This window comes from Schistocerca americana, chromosome 1 (genome assembly GCF_021461395.2).
Source record: "Schistocerca americana isolate TAMUIC-IGC-003095 chromosome 1, iqSchAmer2.1, whole genome shotgun sequence".
Classification (NCBI taxonomy): domain Eukaryota; kingdom Metazoa; phylum Arthropoda; class Insecta; order Orthoptera; family Acrididae; genus Schistocerca; species Schistocerca americana.
The window spans coordinates 1,243,183,161-1,243,195,473 of NC_060119.1; positions in this window are offsets into that span (position 1 = coordinate 1,243,183,161).

Consider the following 12,313-nt stretch of genomic DNA (forward strand, 5'->3'; position numbering starts at 1 on the left):
AAGTGGAACATAAGGAAAAACAAAGTGTGATTGCTGTTTAAGAGTTACAAATATGTTACTAGTACTTAGTTAACTGTAGACTTCAGTTCCATCAATGAAAGGGCCTCTCTGGGCCTATTCATTAGTAATGTGTTCACGTACTGATAGTTGCGTGTAGTTTGATTAGTAATTGAGTTTCCTAGCAAATTACTACTGCCTCTTTCTTTCTTTTTAGACAGATCAGATCATAACTTGGTAACAAGTGGAATCTGGTAAATATATCATTTCAGTGAACTGAGGCCACTTATTCTACGACGAGGGGAAAATAATTATATTTCAGATGTAGAAACAGGCCCACCAACTTTCGTTTATGTCGCACAACTCCTTCTGTAGCACCATTATCGATTGTAAGTAGTGTATACATTGTATTATGTGTATGTAACTATGAAGTGATTCTTCTGTACTAGTTAAAATCTTTGAATTATCAGAGGAAAAGTGGAAGTTTATCATGTATATATTATAAAAACTTAATCATGTTCAAAAATAATGAACTTTATAAAATGAAAAGTTCGAGTCTCGGTCGGGCACACAGTTTTAATCTGCCAGGAAGTTTCATATCAGCGCACACTCCGCTGCAGAGTGAAAATCTCATTCTGGAACTTTATAAAATATTTAAGCTCATGAAAGAGAAATTGTACTCTGAATACTTGTTGATACTTACGGAAGTTTTAGTGTATAAAGGAAAAGATATAGGGAAGCCCCTCCGCAACGGAAGGAGCTTGGCTCGTGATAAAATGTGAATTTGGATGTCAATCTGGGCGGCAAGAGGGACAGAGAGAGAGCACATTAGGCAGTCAGTGGCCAGCAGTTGTACAGTCAACACCGTGGGTGCTAAGTGAGGGATTCGGAAGCCGATTTATGATGAAATTCCCCCGGATGTGGTTTCGGGTGTAATATGGTGCTCTTGTATTACGGAATGGCTCTACAATGATCATGTCGCTAAGAAGGAATGTGGAAAAAGCCTTAAATAGCAAGAGGTGAGACCAGATAGCGGCCATGTGCTTGACACCACTATTGCGCCACTGCTGTGCCAACTTCAGGAAATCGGATATGTACCTTACTATGGACCAGTATGTTTGTGTGTGTGCTTTTCCAATAATAATTCAAGTGATAAAAACATGTGTGTCAACTTTTGAATAGCCCTGATCATAAAACCATTTTAGGGTCCTATCCTAAATATACAAAAGACCGATTTTCCTGTTTCTGAATAATCATTGAATTGTTTCTACTTTGAATGTGCCAAAGTTTCAGTGCTAAAGTATATAAATGTTGTTTGTTAAACCACCTGCTTCACAGGTAATGAAAAAGACACATAATTTGTCTTACAGGAAACTTGATGTTTGCTTTGACTAGTACCATGAACTAATTTCTGAACTTTTATTTGAGAATAACAGTTGAATAAATTACTATATAGTGTTGAAATATAAACAAATTCAAGTGGGGTTAGAAATCCACATTTGTGTAATTCAGTTTGTCTCTGAAACAGTTACAGAATTTGTCTGTAGAGTAAATGATAATTTATGGGCCCCACTACATTCTTTTCTATTATGAGAAAGTTAAATTAAATATTGCTTTTGCTAAAGAAATATGAAGTATTTCCATAAATGAGAGACGGTAAAAAAGCGTTTGTACAGTGTTATTTATCTGCATTTGTTGTGTGCGTGTGTTAGCTAAAGCAGGACTCTTTCCATGCCCATTTTTAGGCTCGTGATGTCTTTGATAACATTTTGGTACTGAATTAATTAATGATTGAGATAGTAATTATTATCAATAGGAGTAAAATGTCATTTATCTTTCTGTGATTGCCATTTTATGCAAATGATAACTACTGTTGTATACTGTTCAATTCGTCCGGTAGTCGTGTGTGTTCATTGCCCTTTACAAAGAGAAAAAGAACGAAACTCCCTTTTGCAAAATTATGTTTAAATTCCTCGAACGCCATGTTTCATATTATTATGCCTAATTAGGCTGGCGAACGTTTAGTATTTCATTTGCGTAAATTTTAATACTTTCATTACTTACAAAATTAAAGTCTTTCAGTTTTCTACTGATTGCCAATTATATGAAATTCATGTTCGATACCCTCTATCCAATAGGTAAAAACACGGTCAAATACAAAATTCCTCCCAGACGGTAAAGATAGTTGTGAGGGCGTTATACTTGGCGCTAACGTGCAGCAAGAACGTTATACTTCTGTCGCAGCAATTCTTTTATGTCAGTGTATATAGAACGCAAAATATTCACAAATGCTGCACGAAACACAATCTATGTCTCAGAGCACCAAAAATGTAGAAAACGACGGAAACGGGTAATGGCAATGTCTATGGCGAATTCCTTCACGCAATTCTAAAATCGGCCACAAAATTGAAACAAAGATCAGAAAACGTCATGTTTTCCTTGATACACTACTACAACCCCTACTGTAAAGGTAAGCTTTTCACATCATAAAAAAGTTATTCAAATTTGTGCTTTAAATTAATTTTTACTGTGTGGAAATGATACATTGAGAATACCTTAAGTGGGAAATTAGTCCTTTGAAGCGACTATGTTGGTATACGCAGATGAAAAAAAAATTAAGTCATTCCGAATTAAACAAAGTGCAAAACCTGTACGTCAGTTCATCAAAAGCGTTTTTTTGTGTTACAGTTCCCAATTTATTTGATGGTCGGTGGAATTAACATTTAATGGATACCCCTCTTATTTAACCTGATAGAGATTTACGTGTGGCAGGCACGTGTCCTAAAATCCACAAATATTTTTTAAATAGTATTTTCGATCACTTTGTCACCTTGCCTCCAAAGTACATTCCACTATGGTTCAAACATTTTTCTTACAGTGCTTCCATTTCTGCGCGTGGCCATAGAAACCTTAATATGGAAGTCCTTAAGTGATGGTGACAAACGTCATTAACTGTATCAAATCTGCGTCGCCTTATAGCTTATTTGTGAGGTGTAGGCTGTTGAGTGACTAGGGGAGCATAGTAACTTCCATTTGTAGTACAAAGCTCTCGGACACAGTTCACTGGTCAGAAGCGTAGTGGTAGCGAAAAATCTGTGAGTTTCTTTGCAACTACTGTGTTCTCTTTCAAACTGCTGGCGGGCCTTTGATATTTCTTTAAGGGTGGTAATGGCTTAAGATCTTTTGCTACACCAGTGAGATTAATAACTTTTTTTGTTGAACTTTTCACTATAGATACATCAGTGTTCTCCTCTTATGATCAGGTGCTTCGAAGTTTCGTCATCATCAGATTCTAAACTTGTCCAAGGAGCTCCTCGCAAAAGTGGTACAAACTGACCAGCAGTCAGATGCGTATTCAATTTTGTCGCATAAAATCTAATGACATGACCCAACTTAGATTCAACTGCCTGGCACACGACTGTTAGCACGCAGTAGGTACTCCGTTTCCTTATTCTGAGCACCATCTACTCACGACAAATGACTTCTTTTTTAATAGGTTTCTATTAGGTCACTTTCTTATCTATCTGTCCGTCTGGTATAAAATTTTGTTATTAATTTTAAGCAGATGAGTTAGTGATTTGAAACTTTCGACGAAGGTCATAACTGGATGAGAATGCAATATTATCACGCTTTCTTGTTTGCTGCGTGTGGCAGGGAACTTTGTCTACCACTTGCAGTTTCCCATCTTGCTGTTCCATTCGCGAATGATTTGCATAAACAGTTCAGCTCCTTACTATTACCTGTTACTTGCACCTCACGCTTGTCGTTCTAAACTTACAAGTATTTTCATACCTATTAAAAATTCACAATAATAAATTTTCAGTACTTTCAGTACAATCTGTGTGGGGCTATGAGAAATTATTTTATACTTCTTATTTTGATTAAAAAACGTGGTGTATTAAAATGATTTTTATGTAAATAATTATTTGATTTTTATTTTGACTTTTGATTTCGTTACCACAAAGCTATTCATAATTTACGCATATTAACAATGCTCAGTTTGAGTGTTATCTAAGCACAATTATACAAATTCATAAATAACACTACTACAGTGATTTCTGAGGAAAGAAAAAAAAAACAATTCAGTATATGCAGCATAATACAAACTTAAATTGGAATACGATATATTTATTCACTACAGTGGCTATGTGCATTTTATATTATGCCATTTTGTGTAGCACAGCGCAAGGTGACGCAAGGTTAAAAAATGGCTCTGAGCACTATGGGACTTAACATCTATGGCCATCAGTCCCCTAGAACTTAGAACTACTTAAACCTAACTAACCTAAGGACATCACACAACACCCAGTCATCACGAGGCAGAGAAAATCTCTGAACCCGCCGGGAATCGAACCCGGGAACCCGGGCGCGGGAAGCGAGAACGCTGCCGCACGACCACGAGCTGCGGACACGCAGGGTTAAGCACACTGGACTCGTATGCAGGAAGACGGGAGTTCAAACCCCCGTCGGCCATCCAGATTTAGATTTTCCGTGATTTTCTGAAATCGCTCCAAGCAATTGCCAGGATGATTCCTTTGAAAGGGCGCGGCCGATTTCCTTCCCCATCCTTGACAGCATTCAAGCTTGTGCTCCCTCTCTAATGAACTTTAGGCGAAGGGACGTTAAAGCCAATATTCCTTCCTTGCTTTCTGGGTAGTTGGAGACACTACTACAGGCGATGTCATTCTCGTTTTTGTTATTCTTCAGGAGTAGTTTCCTTGTCGACAGCCATCTTCAACTAGTTGACGACCACTTTTGAACCGGAAATCACTGCGACCTGCATGGTAGATGATACCTCGTATTGTGCCAAACATCAGGCTTTCTTCCTCCAGCTCTAGCGTATGCAACGCCGGAACAGTGATTGGTTAAATTCCTGTGTGTACGCTATAACTACCCTAATTACATCTTAACGGTCCGTCCGAGAGCAGTGCTTAGGGACTTGCAATATATTTCTAGATTGGTTCTTGAATGTCTGTAACTAGGATTTCGCGAGATGTTGCACAACATCTCATACAGCTTGCCTCACAAAATTTGAACGAGCCCACAGATATTTTCCCCATATCCACGCACAAATTCATGTTTCTTAGTCGCTCCTGTAAACCTTACATCGCAAAAATGGTTGATAAATCCATATTGTCTATCATGATAACAAAAATCGCTCGGAAACTGAACGAGATACGACGAGTAAGAAGCAATAAATTGTAAGAGATACAGCGATGCCAATGGAAACGTCAGCGTCCCTGTTAATTTTGAAGCCTTCGCTTTTGTCTAGGACTGATTATCTCGCTTTTGTCCAACGTTCGGCCGTTTCTAGTTATGCTGCTGGTATTCATGCACGTTATAATCCTCTGTGCTATTTTTTTCACGATGATGTAACTCCTTAGTTGAATAGTGCCACCAGACACGTTACGGAGTTTCCAAGAAATGGGAAACGTCGTTAGCAATATTCGTGCTACAACTTTCCTTGCTTTCAGGCTCATAAAGAAGAACTGTCAAATACAGTCTCCGCAACCTCCTGCCGGGCTCGTTATGAACTTTCCCGTCGCTATTGTGGTCCCGGATTCTGCCGACAAGAAACAAGATGTCGATAACTAGCTTCGGGCGTGTTTATATCCGATACCAGCTGCCAACAACACTCATTCGACCGAGAAGCAATGGTTTTCCGGAACATTGAGTCTAAAGTTTAGTCCTCGTAATGATTCACTCACCTCGAGCTTCACTTCCAGGTGACGATTGCTGTCATTTTCAGCTCCGACAGCGGTATTGCACCGGCGGTGTGCGTGGAGCAAACCCCGTGCGACTGAACTAACACACATCGTCTCTCCCACAGTGTGTAATCAATTACAAACCACAGAAACGTACTTTCGTGAAGTGTAGAGGGTGAGACAGCTGCGATACGTATCCGAAAATGGGTGTATGGAAGTTTGCACAGCGTAGAGAATTCTCTAAGTACGTACCTAATTTTTAACGCTTATTCCAAAATAAGACAGGGACTTTTCTTCTTCCTGTAACTCCGGGAAGAGCCCTCGAAGTGGACTTCAACAACATATGTTGAAAATGATCAAACTGTACCTCTGTAAGGAGAAGAGTTCCCACAAAAATATTTGACCTATCGCACCAAATGAAACAGTAATCGAGCACACAACTCAGGTACGTTTCGGGTGTCTTTTTATATTGATTTTCATATCACTTGCTCAAAAAGTAGACCTTGAGTGTGATGCATGCCACAATGCGACTTCCGACAGATAATAATGCACGTTACATTTCATGTGGACTGAACCGTAACACAAGCCCTTGATATATGGCATTTAACACCTTCATGAGTCGTAAATGTTTCCTTGTACAGATATTGTTTCAGTGGTGCCCACAGATAAAACTTGGAGATCTTAAGCTTCAAGAGCGTAGACCACCTTGTGTTTTCCGAACGACTGAGCAAACGATCTGTGTTTTAGCATCTGCAATTACGAAGCGACTTCAAAAAGTAAGTTATAAATTTCATCCCAATCTAAGACAATTGCACAACAAGAATGGCGCACTGTCAGAAGACAGTACATGTTCCCGCTCAACCTAAATCACCACATCGATTGGCCGAGTGGTTCTAGGCGCTTCAGTCTGGAACCACGCGACTGCTACAGTCGCAGGTTCGAATCCTGCCTCGGGCATGGATGTGTGTGATGTCCTTAGGTTAGTTAGATTTAAGTAATTCTAAGTTCTGGGGAACTGATGACCTCAGATGTTAAGTCCCATAGTGCTCAGAGCCATTTGAACCATTTAAACCACATCGATTGTAGTGTTGGTTTACCACATCTGTTAACTAAATCTTTCCGAAAGCCATCTGAAAGTCAATAAAACAAAGATAGGCTGTTCTGTTGTATTCAGTGTACTTCTCTCCGAGTTTTGTAAGAAATAATGCTGCATCTGTGAATGACCTACCGGCTATATAACCATACTGTTGCAATGTTTTTTTCTATTTTATTTACTAATACTTCTGGTACGAGCTTAAGAAGAGAACTTAATAGATTTATCCCTCTGCAATTGTCTTTATTACCTCCTTTTTTGTACATCAGAATAGTAATAATAGTTCGGCGTTCATTAGGAATTTTATTATGAATTAGAACATTATTAACTAACTTGTTTAATTGATCAGCTACAGGATATCCTCCTTACTTCAGTATTTGAATGCAAATCGTATGTATTTCTGGAGACTGTCTACTTTTTTGGGGACTTACAGCTCTCTCTGCCTCTTCATATGAAACAGTTACATAAAAATTTACTTGTATGCCGATCTCTGATTTCTATCTGTTTTGTAGTAGTTTTTTTACCTTTAAACAGCTCTATTAAATATTCAACCCATGACTCATAATTTATGTCATTCACTTTTAAATTTTCGCTTAATTGTTTCCTCTGCTGTCTTACCATTCTCCGAATTTGTCTCTCCAGACCATAAAGGTAAATTTCTATATTTTTAGAAAAGATTTCCTAGTGTTCCGTTTCAAAATAATTAACTAGTGATTTTGTCTCGTTCAGATTTCTCCTTTAATCCTCACAAGACTTTTTTTGTTTTGAGTCTTCTGTATTTCAAATAGTCACACCTTCTTTTATACACATTTATTTAACCACTCTATGAAACCATGGCGTTTATTTTTTCCTTTTGCTTTATAAATCGTATACCTAAGACTTCTTGAGCTGCTGCTTCGATACTTCCTTTGATTTTCTTCAAACCCTAATGTATGTTAATCTTTGCGTTGATGGCTTCTTTTTTATGTCCTCTTATAATAGTTTCTGATACAAAAATTTCGTAGATTAAATCCGTAGTGAGTTTATATTAAACGTTTCTTCTTTTAAGAAAAGTTCTTTAGCAGTGCTGTTCCTTCCTACAGGCAATCTGTTTTTTGCCATGAGTAGACTGTTATCACCCCATATGTTGGCAAAGTTTAGAGACTTCACATCTAACACTGACTGGGCGGTGGATGTTCCTGTTTGTAACAGTGTGATCTACTGTATATTCATGAACTCTTGTGTTAGAAGTGTGGTTTACTTCACTTCGTGGTCATAGGTGTTATTTATTCTCAGTTCTTTACTTGAGAATAAGCTGATCATAATCTCATCATTATCATTTAGAAAGTCTTCAGTAAATCTTTGTTTACCTGCTACCATTAACACTGTAACTTCATTTGAAGGAATCAGATTGATAACTTCTTGCAGCTGCTCATACAAGGCCTCTATTTCTGTTCTACATTCCTCTGGGCTGTACAGAGAGTTAATGTTCAGTGCGTGTTGATCCATTTTCGGTTTTAGTACAACTGTTATTTCAGGGTACTTCTCAATAAGATCTTCGTATTTTTTGTGGATAGCTATCCCTACTCCTGCCTTAGTTCTTGTCTCCTTCTCGACTCCACTGTAAATGAGTATGTGTTGGCAACACTCCTTCCGCCTTTTAACTTCTTTTGTTTTTAGAAAATGCATTTTAATCTTCAGTTGCTTTATTTAACCTATATATTATCTACTACTCAAATCACTGGACGTAAGGTAAACCAAATCATTTCAAAACATATCTCATTTTCATTTTCAGCTGATACAACATCAAGGTTGTCACAGTTGAACCGTCGATACATCCGTCCTTTAAATATTAACAAATTTATCTCATAATGCTTCAAGTCAGGCAATATACCACAGGAGAACGAAAGGAACATAACACTGGCCAGTATTTAACGGATGCTATTTCTCACCTGACGAAAACATTTCTTTTTTGTCTCTTAGATACCACATATTGATATTTCATGATTTCATGCTACATCAATTCTTCTATAAGCTCGTGATACTTGTTACTAAAGGATTTTTGTTTCATGTTCCAATTCTCAGAATATTTTTTATTTTTCTTAGAAATTCCTGACATGGTGAATATGGGGACGAGCTGCAATGTATGGTAACTAAAGAAAACATCATAAGCCAAATTCGCTATAAAGACGTTTTACTGGTCTGATTTGCCAGCTGGTAGTGAACATGATCGTCGCAACTTAGTTACATTTATGTTCGTACCTAATACTTTTACATTTGACATGCCGATGTTTAGTGCTCTTGATGGTGGAAGTGCATATGCAACGTGAAGAGACATGTAACACTGATGGACAATACGTTGTACACATTTTAAAGTGTAAAATCAAATGATGTCAGTATAGCTCTGTCGAAACCGGTCATCCAATAAAATGCTTTTCGGCGATCTTTGCTCATGAAATTTTCTTCAGTTACCATTTTATTTTTCCGTGTTTTAGACTTTTTCCCAGCCTTGGTCTACAGGTTTTTAGGCCGTCCTCTCCGAGGTACATTGACGGTACTCTGGGAATTGAATTACACCTCCAGTAGATTGCTGGTCTGGCTGTCGGTGAATTTGTTTTCAAGATTTTTCTTTCCCTAAGCGGGCAGCTTTCGCGCCTGCCTACGAATCCACCCTGCCCCACTAGAATTTGTTTTGGACTACTGGCATCTCCTAGCATTAGTCATGCAAAGCTGATTTTTTTTCTTCCGTGTTTTCCTCCCATAGCTTTTGGTGATCCGACACCCTAAACTTAAAAGGCAGTAGCTTAGGAGGTCTGACTTGAGGAGAGAAAATGACAGACTCCTTTGGACCTCGAAACTTAACACCTTTGTGGTAGGAAAAAAAACAAGAGTTGGCCAAGAGAGGTCGACAGGGAAGAAAACCCCGTGTACTCCAAAGATGGGTGCCTCTTGACGGGAAGAGTATGATTATTGATTGTGAAGTTGAGAGAAGTATAACCGTGTCTCGTGAGTCAAAGCGAGGCTGGTGATCCCTATTTGCTCTGACCGGATAATGTGGTACAGAAGAAAATTAATTCGGGTCCGCACCAAAAACGTTTATGATTTTCTTTGCGCACCACACATCGCTAAGAGTGCGTGGGCCGCGAGCGTGATTTCGCGATACGTCACGGAAACTTCGAGGGCGGTCTAAAGGAACGTTTCACCTGTCTAAGCCTTTGCCAGTATTGACACGTTTCTTGCAACATTTGAATTCATTCCAGAAGAACACAGAATTTATGGTGAAAAAAGTGAAGGCTGTTTACTTACCGTTTTTGGACGTCTTGGCTAGTAGGAAAGTCGATGGGTCATCAGGGCATTCCGTCTACCGTAAACCCACACATACGGACCTCTATTTACAAGCGCCGAGTTGCCGTCACCCTTCACAAACTATACACGTCCTTAGAACGTTGGTGCGCCGGGCACATGATGTTTGTAACGGTGACAGCCTTACAATGGAGCTATAGCATCTACAGTCGGCGTTAAAAGATAATGGTTACTCTTCACATCAGATTAGTATAGTACTAAGGAGGAAGAAACGTGACCACTCACAACATCAAGAAGATAAGGAGTTATTCAAGTCCAAGGTGTTGAGTCCATAGATCGGCAACCTTTCTTCTAAAGTAGGTAGGATCCTGAGGTTTAAGTAATTTTCCGGCCAACAGCGAAGGTTATTGCTCTTCTCGGTCCGGTAAAGGACGATCTGGGACTGCAGAAGGCCCAAATTTGCAACATTCCTTGCCATTGTGGCAAAGCGTACATAGGTCAGGAGACACACACGATAAGTGAAAGGTGCTTTAAACTTGAGCGCCACCCTCTCATTTCGGAGCCCAGTAAATCGGACATAGCTCAGCGTTGCATTACCACAGGACACTCTATAGACTGTCGTGCCACAAAAATCTTGGCCCGGCGAGATCCTTTTGGGATTCAGTACTTAAAGAACCTGTGGAAACACATCTAGCGCAAAAGCTTATAAATAGTAACGGCGGCTTTCAGCTGGACACGTCTTGAGACCCGGTCATCTCTTTAATTTCTTGTGAGACAAAACGTTTTATTCATAATGACAAGTCCGGCGACATGGGTGACGTTCGTTTTTACCGCAGCGAGCTCGCTTTCCGACAGGGGACGGACATGTAGTTTCACGTTTACCTATGCGCCTGCGCGCCACAGATGGAGCAGTATCTGAAGAAGGCGAGGATTTCGATAGAGGACGCTCCCGCGACGGCCGCGAATGCTCTTGCGTCTCTGCGCCAATCTGTTGTACACCCGACACCGTGCACAAGCAGGCTCAGGTGGCCAGTGGAAGATTGTGGTAAGAAGTCAACATGATCTGGCTGCAATCCCGAAACAACATACAATATTCAGTACGCCGGGAGATCTTCAAGAATCACACTGTTCAGTTCATATATGCAACGCTGTATATTCATGAAGAGCTATGTTCTGTGAACAATTTAGGTTACTCGATATTTGACATTACAAATCCATTCTAATTGTAAGAATGAGTTACGTATTAATTTGAAGATAGATGTGATTATTTCCCACAGATTTTTTTCATGGTTATGAAATGGTATACTCTATTAAGTGTCATACAAAGAATTATTAGAACTTCGATAGAATTGTAACAGTTGTGATACTAAATGTGACACTTCTGTCACTAAATGTAACTTGGTTTTCTCTTTTGATGCTGTCAATTGTCAGGATGAGCATTCTAAAGCATTCTGTCAGGGCGAAAATATTAAATAAATTAACTTTTCTCTCTTAACAACATGTGGGCTGGGTGGGTTCTTCCTTGGCTCGGGTATGAGGTCGAATGAAACATCATTTTTACGTAAGATAACTTTTATTGAAGATTTGTACAACCGTATCTTACTGAATGTTCTGGTTCGGAGAGCGGTTGTGAAGTCTTCTGCTGCTGCGGCGGCGGCGGCAGCGGCGGCAGCGGCGTCTGATTACGCATAGCGGTATGTATCTCGTGTCGCCGTCTCGCCCAGTTGACTGGAGACGCGCAGCGCGAGGTGGCCCGTTTAATTACTGCGAGCGAAGTCGTGCATCGGATGGTGATACCTTGGATGTGGCGTCCCAATGTTTCTCTTCTCTAAGCGGCCGCGTGTGTTGTGCGTCGACCAGCGGAGCGGCGCGGCGGGGCAAGGCCAGTGTCCCGGACTCGAACCACGGACTCCCGCTTGCCAGTCTTCGGCTGTCAGGTCTTCATCCCAGCTCACAGGTGACTGCTGATGTGAGGCCGTCTCCTTCCCGTCCTCACGAGTCACCCGGATACGTCAAAATCAGACTTCAAATACCTTTTAACTTCTGTCTTCTGGCGCCCCGGCTGCTGCTTGCTATTCCATTACAGCGGCGGACTTGGTGCGTCTGTGCATGATGCAGTCTCTTCTTGCATGACGGTCTTCAGCACCAAAACTGACTCAAAACTTCTTCGTCTTCTTCGTCTCTCCTCTCCGTCTCCGTCTCCGTCTTCGTCTTCATCTGTCTGACCCACTGCGTC